At 41.2% G+C, this 10,594-nt stretch overlaps 1 long non-coding RNA gene across 2 annotated transcripts; it reads right to left on the minus strand.

Moving 5' to 3' along the window:
• Positions 1 to 658: 658 nt before the first annotated feature.
• LOC108351894 (uncharacterized) lies at positions 659 to 9,719 on the minus strand. Of its 2 annotated transcripts, XR_015629432.1 has the most exons (4): positions 8,913 to 9,719; positions 8,528 to 8,820; positions 7,454 to 7,792; positions 659 to 856 (listed from the first exon to the last, which is right to left on the minus strand). It is a non-coding gene; the product is annotated as an uncharacterized LOC108351894 (long non-coding RNA). The 2 variants fall into 2 exon arrangements; XR_015629433.1 differs by lacking the exon at positions 7,454 to 7,792 and having other exon boundaries at positions 663 to 856; positions 8,913 to 9,019.
• Between the last annotated feature and the right edge of the window lie 875 nt (positions 9,720 to 10,594).

A 10,594-nucleotide genomic window follows, 5' to 3' on the forward strand; every position in this document is an offset into this window, starting at 1 on the left:
CCAGAGCATGTGTGAGGAGTTCCCACCAGAAATCTAAACAACGCCCTGGCCTTGCTGACAGCTTAATAATGTGACAAAGTTCAGCCCCTTCAATGACAGGGACAGGAATGCAGCTGGGCTGGTCTGACCTAGAGCTTGGAAAATACCTCCCCCAACTCTAACCCAGCATTTGACAAATAACCTTTTCTTAGCCTTTTGGAAGGCACCAGACAGAATCAAGTGCCATGCATGGGCCACATGCCACCGCTAAAATGTTAAATGGAGTGGCAGGGGCCACCAGAGTCACTCGGGGCTGACATTTATCTTTATTATTATTATTAATAATAATGCATATATTGCTTTTTTGGTGCATTCCAAGTTTTTCTCCTTTTTTTTCCCTACTAAATCATGTGGCTGAACATCGGCAGACCCAATAAATCACCCTGTGAGCCCAAATTCAATGCAGCTGTCAGGCCAGATCTGAGAGGAGCAGGGCTCCCTTAATTGAGCTGCAGCAGAGAACCAATGGGCATTGCCCAGAAAAAATCAGAATAATAGCAACAGAGCAGTGACATTCAAGAACAAGACTGGAGCTGCTGGCTTCAGCTTTAATTTTACAAGAGGAAAATGGCTGTGGGGGGCAGGGATGGGCGCAAGGAGAAATCCAGACTTCAACAAATTTTTCAACTCTTGTTTTTTTTTTTTATTCTTTTCTTTTCTTTTTTCTGCCCCAAAGCCAGTACAGACAATGAGTTCCACATTTAAGAAGCTCAGCAGCGGAGTAGTCCGTTTTCATCTCGCCTCGCCTTGCCTCTCCTTCGCTTCCCTCTGCTCCTTTCTCAGTGCCATGCACCCTCTTTTTCAACTAGAATAAAAGCTGAAAGTGAAAAAGCAACAGGATTTGAGTCGGAGCCAATTTAGTGGGCCAAGAGGTTACATATGGAGCCAACAAATCAAAGACCCATGAAGGATATTACTGATTTAAAGCTATGTATGTTAAAGCCCAAATCTTAACAGCATTCACAAAGGTAAAGGCAACTAGTGGAGAAGCTTAACTGACAGTGGGCTCTCCCTCTGGCTGCCCTGCTCCCTCTGCAAAATCACAGAGCATTTTGGCTGAAGAGAGGTTTCCCACCACAGCACGACCTCACCCTCAGGTGACCAGAAAGGAAGGCACAGACATTCGAGGCAGAGATGAGCTCAGCTGGCTTCCACACATGGAAGGTCAGCAGCTCTGCTTGACTCAGGTCTGTCTGCACATGTGGCATGCATATATGTTTGTGCACACAAGTGCATATGGATGGATATACACAAATGCACATGTGTCTGTATATGCCCACAGATGCACATATGTATCTGTGTGCACACAGTTAAGTATGTAAGTGTGCATGTCTATATGTATATGTGTATCTGAATATATGTGTGCACATGTGGTCATGTGTATGCACAGATGTGTCCACAACTATATGTGTAGGTGCGTGCATGTGTACACTTAAGTGTGTATGCACACATGCACATAAGTATGTATATGTGCACATGTGTAGTAAATATACATGTGTAAATGTTCATATTTATGTTTGTGCACACATGCACATGTATATGCATATGTGTGCAATATATGTGCATGTCTATGTGTATGCAGACATATACATATGTATGTGTGTACAGTATATATGTATCTGTGTGTGCAAACATTTGTATATATGCAAGTGGTCACACATGTATGCATATATATATTTATCTGTGTGAGGACCTATGCATAAATGTGTAGATGCATATAATATACAAATGTATATGTCTATATGTATGTGAAAACATATACATCTTTATGTGTATGAACATATGTGCATGAGTATAGGAATGTGTGACAGTTCTTATGCACATGTGTATGTGCATGCATGTATTTGCATAGTATGTACAAGTATATATGTGTACAAGGGAATATGTATGTGTGTACACATATTCCTATGTATAGGAATATGTGCATACACATGTATATGTGTATTTGTAGTGTATGCACTTATAATAATGTATACATATATGTGAATGTATGTGCAAGCAGGCACAGGTGCATACTCACAAATACATGTATGCACATGTGCACATCCATATACTTATGCATACATACACATGTGTACATGCACACACATATATACATGTATATAATATGTGCAGACATACACATGCATACACATAAACACTTGTGTACACAAAAACACATGTGATTACACATACATATATATACACATATTTCCTTAAGTATGTGCATGTGTGCAAACATAAATACACATGTGTGCCTGCATATACATATTCACATGTACATGCACACATGTTCATGCATATGTACATATATAAGGACACACGAGTACATAAGCATGCACATACATATACACAAACATACATGCACAGTACCATACACACATGTACAAATGTGCAGACATACAAATACTCATGCATATATTTGTGCACATCTACACATGTACATATGTGCACTCATATATACATGCACATTCATAATTGTATACAAACACACATATGAACATACCCATATACAAACACACATATGAACATGCACATATAATTGTACATTCATATATCAATACACATGTGTACATGTCAGCACAAGCATACACAGTATACATGTAAACATATATATATGTACAAATATACATTTAAACATGCTCATACATATATGTGCACATATACTTACATATATGCATATGTGCACTTGCAAACACATGCACATTAATTCCTGTGTACAGAATACATATGCACATGTGGTAATACACTTGTGCACTTATACATACATGTGCACACATACATATATACACACATGTCCACATGTGTGCACACATATGCACATCAACCTTTAATATACGTCATATATACAAATACACATGTACATCCACATGAGCATGCACATTCTTATGTGTGTGTTGTTTGTTTCGATGTACGACACTATCAGAAAAAAATATTTCCTTTTCCCCCTTAATTTGTATAACTGTATATAATTTCAGGGAAATTTGATCCATGTGTTTTGGATTCATTTGCACTTAATTGTAAAAATCTCTCTGGAAAGAGCTATTTTCTGACCCAGAGAATGTTGGTGTCCTTCCTAACAAGCCCAGTAAGGGCTCTGCTATTCCAAACCACCATGCCTGGTGCAGAAAATTGACTTGGCCCACAAAGTAAGGTAAAAGCCACTACAGGGGTAGGATATATTAGAAATGCTGGACCTGTAGACTTGAACTGTAGTCTAGATAACAGGAACATATAAGAAAAAGAAAATTCTCCTTCAAAAAGTAAATAAATGTGGGCTGAGGATGTCTTAGTGGGTAAAACCACACAAGCATGAGGACCTGAGTTTGGATCCCTAGAACATATAAAGGACTGGTGAGGTAAACGTGCTCCTGTAATCCCAATACTCCTAAGGCAGATGAGACCTTTGCAGGCCAGCCAGCTTTGTAGCATTATCCAAGCAACCTTGTGTCAAAAAGGTAGAAGGTGAAGGAAGACCTTCGCCCCAGCTTGTTCGCTGATCTCTACGTGGGGACGCACACAACTAATTAAATAAATACACACAATAACAAATTGTGGGTGTGGCAGGTCAATAAAGTATTTCCTGCACATCAAATGGGTGTGAGCCCACAGGAAGTACTTCCTGGCCACCCACAGATGAAGGTTATTTAACCCCTGATTCTTAGAATCATGGTATGCTCTTGTCTTTTCTCTGAGCTTCATGGAGAAAGTACTTTTTATCCAGGGACTCCAAATTACCTCCAAACCATCTTGGATGGCTCCCAAAGGCCATGACATGGCAGCATGACTATGTCCAGGACATAGATCTCCCCGTCCTCCATCCACAGCAATCCAACCACAGCAGGGAAGCCACAATGGCATTCCTTCATTCCAAAACAAACATGCCATTACCAATCTCAGATTAATTGGTACCATTTGTGTGCCCTGCTTGTTGGGTTTAAGATGGAAATGTCCCAACAGCAGTGGCTGCCACCCTTGAAAACCTCAAGGCACTTACAAGTTTGGCCCTTGGGATAACTTCCTCAGCTATTCCTTTTTTAACCCTATGGCTTCAAGTCTTTCTCCTCCTCCCTCCCTCTCTATTCTGAGACCTTTTGTAATTTTGAAGTGAGTTCCCAGTGGAAGGAAACCTTTTGGACCACTGAGTTTGCTTTGAGTCCAGGTCTTTGCTGTCTTTAATTAATTAAGATACACATTTGCCCTTGAAATTACAGTGTTTCTATAATTCATGAGAAGAAAGTATTGTAATGATGTCATGGAAATCCTTGCACATTTTAGTGGTTCAAAAAATAATGGGGTGTCCGTTCAAGTCACTAGGAAGATATGATTACTTTTCAAAGCAACACGATCACCTTTATTTTCCGCGTTCATCAATTTTCTATTTCTTCTTCATTCAACCACATGACTGGCTCTACACACAGTGAGGGAAAGACTAGAACAGTGTTAAAATAGCTCCTTCCTTTTAGAAAGTTATAATTTAGTTCTAGACGTAAGTGCCTACATGGCCCACCATGCAAAGTGCTAAATTAGCGGTGTGAGCAAAAAGTGGTGGAGAAGATCACCATGGAGCCAAAGGGTGGATGGGGAAAGTCTGGGCCAGTGCTAGGCAGTCTGGCTGCAGGCTCGTCTCTGTGAGCCAAGGAGAGAGGATCTATTCTGTTGAATGAGAAGCCCATATTAGAACTGAGTATGCCTCAAAGAACCAAGTTCAAGGAAACACTTTGATAGAAAGAATTTCATGGTGTGGATGGGAAAGAACATACCCTACATACGTTAGCATAAAATGAACCCTATGGGGGTTGTATTAGCTTGTATTACTGCAAAAAAAATCCTTCAGGTAAGCAATTTAATATAGGAAAACAAAATGACTGTCTTAGGTAAATTTAGTTGTCAACTTGAGAGAACTAAGAGTCCTCTGAGATGTGAGCATCAACTCTGGAATTGTCTAGATCAGACTGGCAGTGGGCATGTCTGTTTGAACTGTCTTGATTATTAATCAATGTGGGAGAGAGTCTTGGTTATGGTTACTATTGTTGTGATAAAACACTATGACCAAAAGGAACTTGGGAAGGAAAGGGTTGATCTGGCTTAAACTCCCATATCAGTATTCATCATTGAAAGAAACCAAGCCAGGAGCTGATGTAGAGGCTATGAAGGAATATTGCTTAATGGCTTAGTCTCCATAGAGGTCAGCTAGCTTCCCTTCAGCATCCAAGATCACCAAGAGCAGTGGTCCCATCCACAATGAGCTGGAATGCCAATATCAATCACTAATTTTTAAAAAAAATGCCCTATATGCTTGCCTATAGCTTGGTCTTATGGAGACATTTTATCAACTGAAGTTTTCTTCTCTCAAATGAGCCTAGCTTGTGGCAAGTTGACAGAAAACTAGCCAGCACAGAGGGCTCAGTCCACTGTGAGTAGCGCTATTCTCTACACAGTTAGTCCTGGACTATACAAGAAGGTAGTTAAACACTGGTCTATAAATGAGGCAGCAAGCAGCATTTTCTGTAGTTTCTGCTTCAAGATCTTACTTGAGTTCCTTTCCCAACTTCCCTCAATGATGAACAGTAATCTGTAAACTAAAATAAGTGCATTCCTTTTCAAATGCCTTTTGGTCATGGTGTTTGTCACAGCAACAGAATCAAACTAGAATAAGATCTCTGTATCTCCTTTTTCTTAAAAAGGTTCAGTTCATGGTCATTTGGCCCAATTTCTTTGAGCCTATCTTGGCATAATAAATTATGGTTATTATATTTGGTCCCGTATATGGTTATAATATTTATAAATATTATTTTGGTTTCTCCTTCATGAGCATCTCCTAAATGATCTAATTTCCTCCTGATAAGTCTTACCTCCTAGATGGGCCACCACGTCCCAATAGCACTCCAGGCTGGGAGCATGCCATTAACCTATAGACTTTGGGAGGACATTTACCTGAAGACATTTTTAAATTTGGTTTAACTCAATGATTCTCGAATACATTTACTTCCAGAATCCCACATTTTACAGAGAGCTCATCACCATGGTGAACCTGAAGACAATTCTACATTCTTTCCCAACTTTAACATGGAGGATTTAGTGGAAGCGTAAAACTAGAGCTCACAGGATACATTAGTTAAAGACTAGTTGAAGTTGTATGTGCCATGTTCACAAGGGATGGGCTTCAGCATGGTGAAAGGTGATATCACTGAGAGAAAGAATGTATTGATTACTCGGTGAAACAATGCTAAGTGCCCACTGTGTGTCCTGGACTTACATGTGAAAATGCTGACGCTGGCCTTCAGTGACATCCAATAGTGGAGAAAATGAAAACATATAAGATGTATACCTGGCTTATGAAAGAGATGTAAACAAATGTTCAGAGAAGACAAAGCCTGCCTAATAGGAAGGTATGATGTCTCCATGTGTAAGTGCCATTAAAACTGCATTGTGAAGAGTGTGTGGATATACACCCGCCTGAGACAGAAGCAGATGAGAGAACTCTAGGCGATGAGAGAGACTTACGACCGTAAGCATGAGAATATGTGGAGTGTGGAGACTTGGGAACAACAGACACTGCGATGAGGGGGAAACTGAGGCAGGGCGGCTGGCAGCAGACCATGAGCAATCTATGTCAGCCAATAACAACAGCAAGAAGAGACTCAATTATTTATAGTCAGGATAGTTTGGGGGGTGTCTAATGTAAGTCCCTGAGACTGCTTTAGAATCTGAGTGATGCCTTCAGGGCTCTGGGCTCCTACCATTCCTCTACTTGGCTGCTCCTTAAAATACTGAGCCTCTATGCTCCTGACTTTTGCTTCATGTTGAGAGGTGGCTGCCACAGAACTGAGCATATTTCTTTCTTTTTTTAAATCTTTTTTAAACTGTATTTTTTAAGAATTATTTATTCATTTCACGTATATGAGACACTATAGTTGTCTTCAGACACACCAGAAGAGGGCATCAAATCCCATTACAGATGGTTGTGAGCCACCATGTGGGTGCTGGGATTGAACTCAGGACCTCTGGAATTGTAGCCAGTTCTCTTAATCATCAAGCCATCTCTTCAGCCCTGAACATATTTCTTAAAGATTGTTATATTTTTATCACAGCTACTTAGAGCTATCCTACAGGTATGAGAAGTTATGCCTGGTATCATATATATGTATACATGTGTATATATGTGTACATATAACACATATATATACATGCAACATATATATGTACAACGTATATACACACATGGTATATATACATACATACATATATACATAACACACTCACATACACACACATATGTTTATGTTTAAAAGTAACACACACAATAAGAGGCTAATCCAGTAGTCTCTTGGCCCTTGAGGCTCGGCTCCCCAGAAGTCTGAGTAGGTCTGTGGTGGCTGTCACTGTGGGAAGATCAACAATGTAGCAGTTACTTAGCCAGGAGGCTGGGTACCTCATCAGTCTCAATCTGATGTTGTAAGTCCAGAAGTTTCCTGAAGAGCGATGGTCCTTAGTCCACAATGGAAGCCTGGGAATGCCTGTTCTGATGTTAGCAAGGCAATCAGCAACAATGGCAGCAGCAACAGCCATGGGGTAATCAACTCACCAGCAAGAAAGAAAGTTGAACAGCACTGTCCCCACCCACCCTTTATGTCTGGGTTGCTTGTAGAAGCTAACAGCCATACTTAGAGCAGATCTTCAACATCAATAAAGACCATCAGGACAACTCTTCAGTTGACCCTCCCAACAACTGATGACTCTAATCTGTAGCATGAAAAGCAGCTATCACAACCTGCAAACACAGGAGGAAGGAAGGATTTATTTTGGCTCCATCTGAGGGTAGAGTCCATTATGGAAGAGAGCCATAATGAGAAGAGCATGAAATGGGAGACAGAGCTAGGTGCTGGTACCAAACTCATTTTCTCCATTTCATTCAGTCCAGTCCCCTCCCTCATGGGATGGCACAGCCCACATTCAGAATAGGTCTTTCCCCCTCTGTTAGGCCTTTCTGGTAACACCTTGAGATAAATACCTGGAAATGTGTTTCCAAGGTAAATCTTAACACACCCATGTTGCAAGGGATGTTAGTTAATTGTCACAAGAACTAAATTTGTATCCCCCCCCCTAAAATTCACACGTTGAAATTTTAACACTAGGGTACTAGGAAGTAAGGCCCTTCATGGTAATTAGGTCCTGAGGATGGTACCCTAAGAACTGAAACTGCAGCCCTTGTGTGAGTGGTTATAGAGCTCCTGCATGGGCTATAAGGAAAGGTCAACTCTTAAGGCCAGAAAAGGACCCTGTCCAGAACTAACTGTGCTGGCACCAGGTCTCAGACTGTCAGCTTCCAGACTTTAAGAAATCCACCCTCTGGTTTATATGACACCACGTTTGTAGCAATTTATGTTGAGACATCTCCCCCAAATAGTTCAGTCTTGTCATGCCTCTGATGTCTGAAGGTAAACATTGTTTTGGTTTGGTTTTCTGAAAAATTAGGTCCAACTGAGAAGATGAAGCAGGTACTGACCTTTCCACTGTGGATGCTTCCTCACTGTGGGTGCAAATTTGACAGAAAAGAAGAAAAATGAAGTTGCAGTCAAAGAGGTCTGGTTGAAGAAGCTGATGTCATGACAACTCGGGGAGAAAACAGCTTTCCTGTTGCAGAGCGCCTGAAGGCTGTGAAGTGCTAGGCTTTTATAGTATATCCAATAGGTTTAGGAAGATATATATTCAAGCTGTTCACAGAAAGGTCATTACAACCCCACAGAGGCAACCTTTGACTTAAAGATGGTCCAAAGGGGATAGTGGATGCTCCCAACTCTGAAAACATTGTAAAGACATGAGCTCTGGGAATAAAGCTCTCCCCTCAGAAACTGTCCTGATTTTGTTTCTATTCCTGTAGTAAACCTTACCAAAAATGACTTGGAGAGGAAAGGGTTTATTTCAGCTTACAGGTTACAGACCATCGTGCAGGAAAGTCCAGGCAGGAACCCAAGGCGAGAACTTGGCTACAAGGACAGAAGCAAGGACCCTAGAGAAACAGAACTTGCTGGCTTTCTACCCCTGGCTTGCTCAGCTAGCTTCTTTACATAGCCCAGACCCATCTACCGGGAGATGGCACTTCCTAAAGTGGGCAGGGACATCCTCAGTCAATTACAAACTACAAATATGTCCTACGGACATGCCCACAGGCCAACCTGATCAAGCCAATTCCTCAGCTGAGCTTTCCTCTTCCAAGATGGCTCCAGGATGCGTTGACAATAAAAAATAACAGGTATATAAATATGTATGACACTAGAGCTTCTTAAAATAATTTCCACAGGAGAGTATGAAAACATACAAAAAATGGATGTCCAAGACTGCAATTAACTAGAAGAACATCTGATATTTTTCAATGCCAAGTGAATGAAGCCTTTAAACGTGCAAAATCTGCTTTGCAAGGTATCCACCAGAGAAGAATATTTGGACATGGGTTTAGGCCAATAGAAAGTTATTAACTGGCAAGAAAGTACACTGGGTGTTGGGGACCCATGTACAGCCTTGAGCCTTCTCAGAATGAGATTTTAAGCCCCCAAACCACATCCTGGGCTGACATACTTCAGTTAGCAAGGACATTTAGTCAGAAGTAGGACAACTGAAGCCAAAATCAAGGTTAGTACATCTAGAGACATTCCCAGAAGTCTTTATTCTTGTTTTGGCAAGTATTGCTGCCTTCATACAGAATTCCAAGGCCAGAATGGTTCTTCTATTATGGTGTCAGTTGTGTTAAGGTCTGGGGGGTCTGTTACATCAGCACTGGGAGTGGTCCATTTGAGGCTCTGGCAAATGAAAAGGAGAAGCAGGAGTCCTCAATAACCATTACCTCTAGGACCATCACCACCACCACCACCACAATCATCTCTACCATCTCCACCATCTCCACCACCATCACTACAACCACCCTACCACCACCATGACCACCACCTCTTGTCCTGACAGTAACTCCAGCAACTCAACATCCAGAGTACCACCCCAAGGTGAACCACAGGGCAACATTTATACAGCTTCCCTCAGGGAGCATGTGTGCTCTGAAAAGTTCCAGTAAAAATGGATGCATCCTGCCCATGGCCACCTACTTCACTTCTGTATAGACCACTTTTATAAGCCTTGCTTCAGGGGACAATTTAAAGCTTCCAAAGCCTCCCTACAAAGCAGCCACTCTACAAATTTCCTTTTATGTACAGCTCATGAGAAGTAATTGGATACTATAATTATGGGGCAGGAGAATGGCGAATTTTGCCTTATGTTCTTTGAGGATTAGCCAAGAACCCACGACCAGTCTACGATTCCCCAAAAAGCAATCTAGAAGAGAACCTAATGAGTAATTCCTCCAAGTAGTTCAGGAATAAAAAAGCCTTGAACATAGGCCTTTTCTCTCTCCAGTTGCTATAAAGCTTGAAGAATTAGGGTGGACAAAGCTAGAAGGTTGGGTCCCTATGCGATGAGGTTGGGGAAGCAAAGAAAGACACATTTCTCAAAGGTGTGTAGGCAGAACAACATGTGGGAAGCCTTCTGAATGATAGGAATTATTTACAAATAAACAGAGGTGTATTTC

Source organism: Rattus norvegicus, chromosome 9, assembly GCF_021556685.1.
Source record: "Rattus norvegicus strain SHRSP/BbbUtx chromosome 9, alternate assembly SHRSP_T2T, whole genome shotgun sequence".
NCBI classification, from domain to species: Eukaryota; Metazoa; Chordata; class Mammalia; order Rodentia; family Muridae; genus Rattus; species Rattus norvegicus.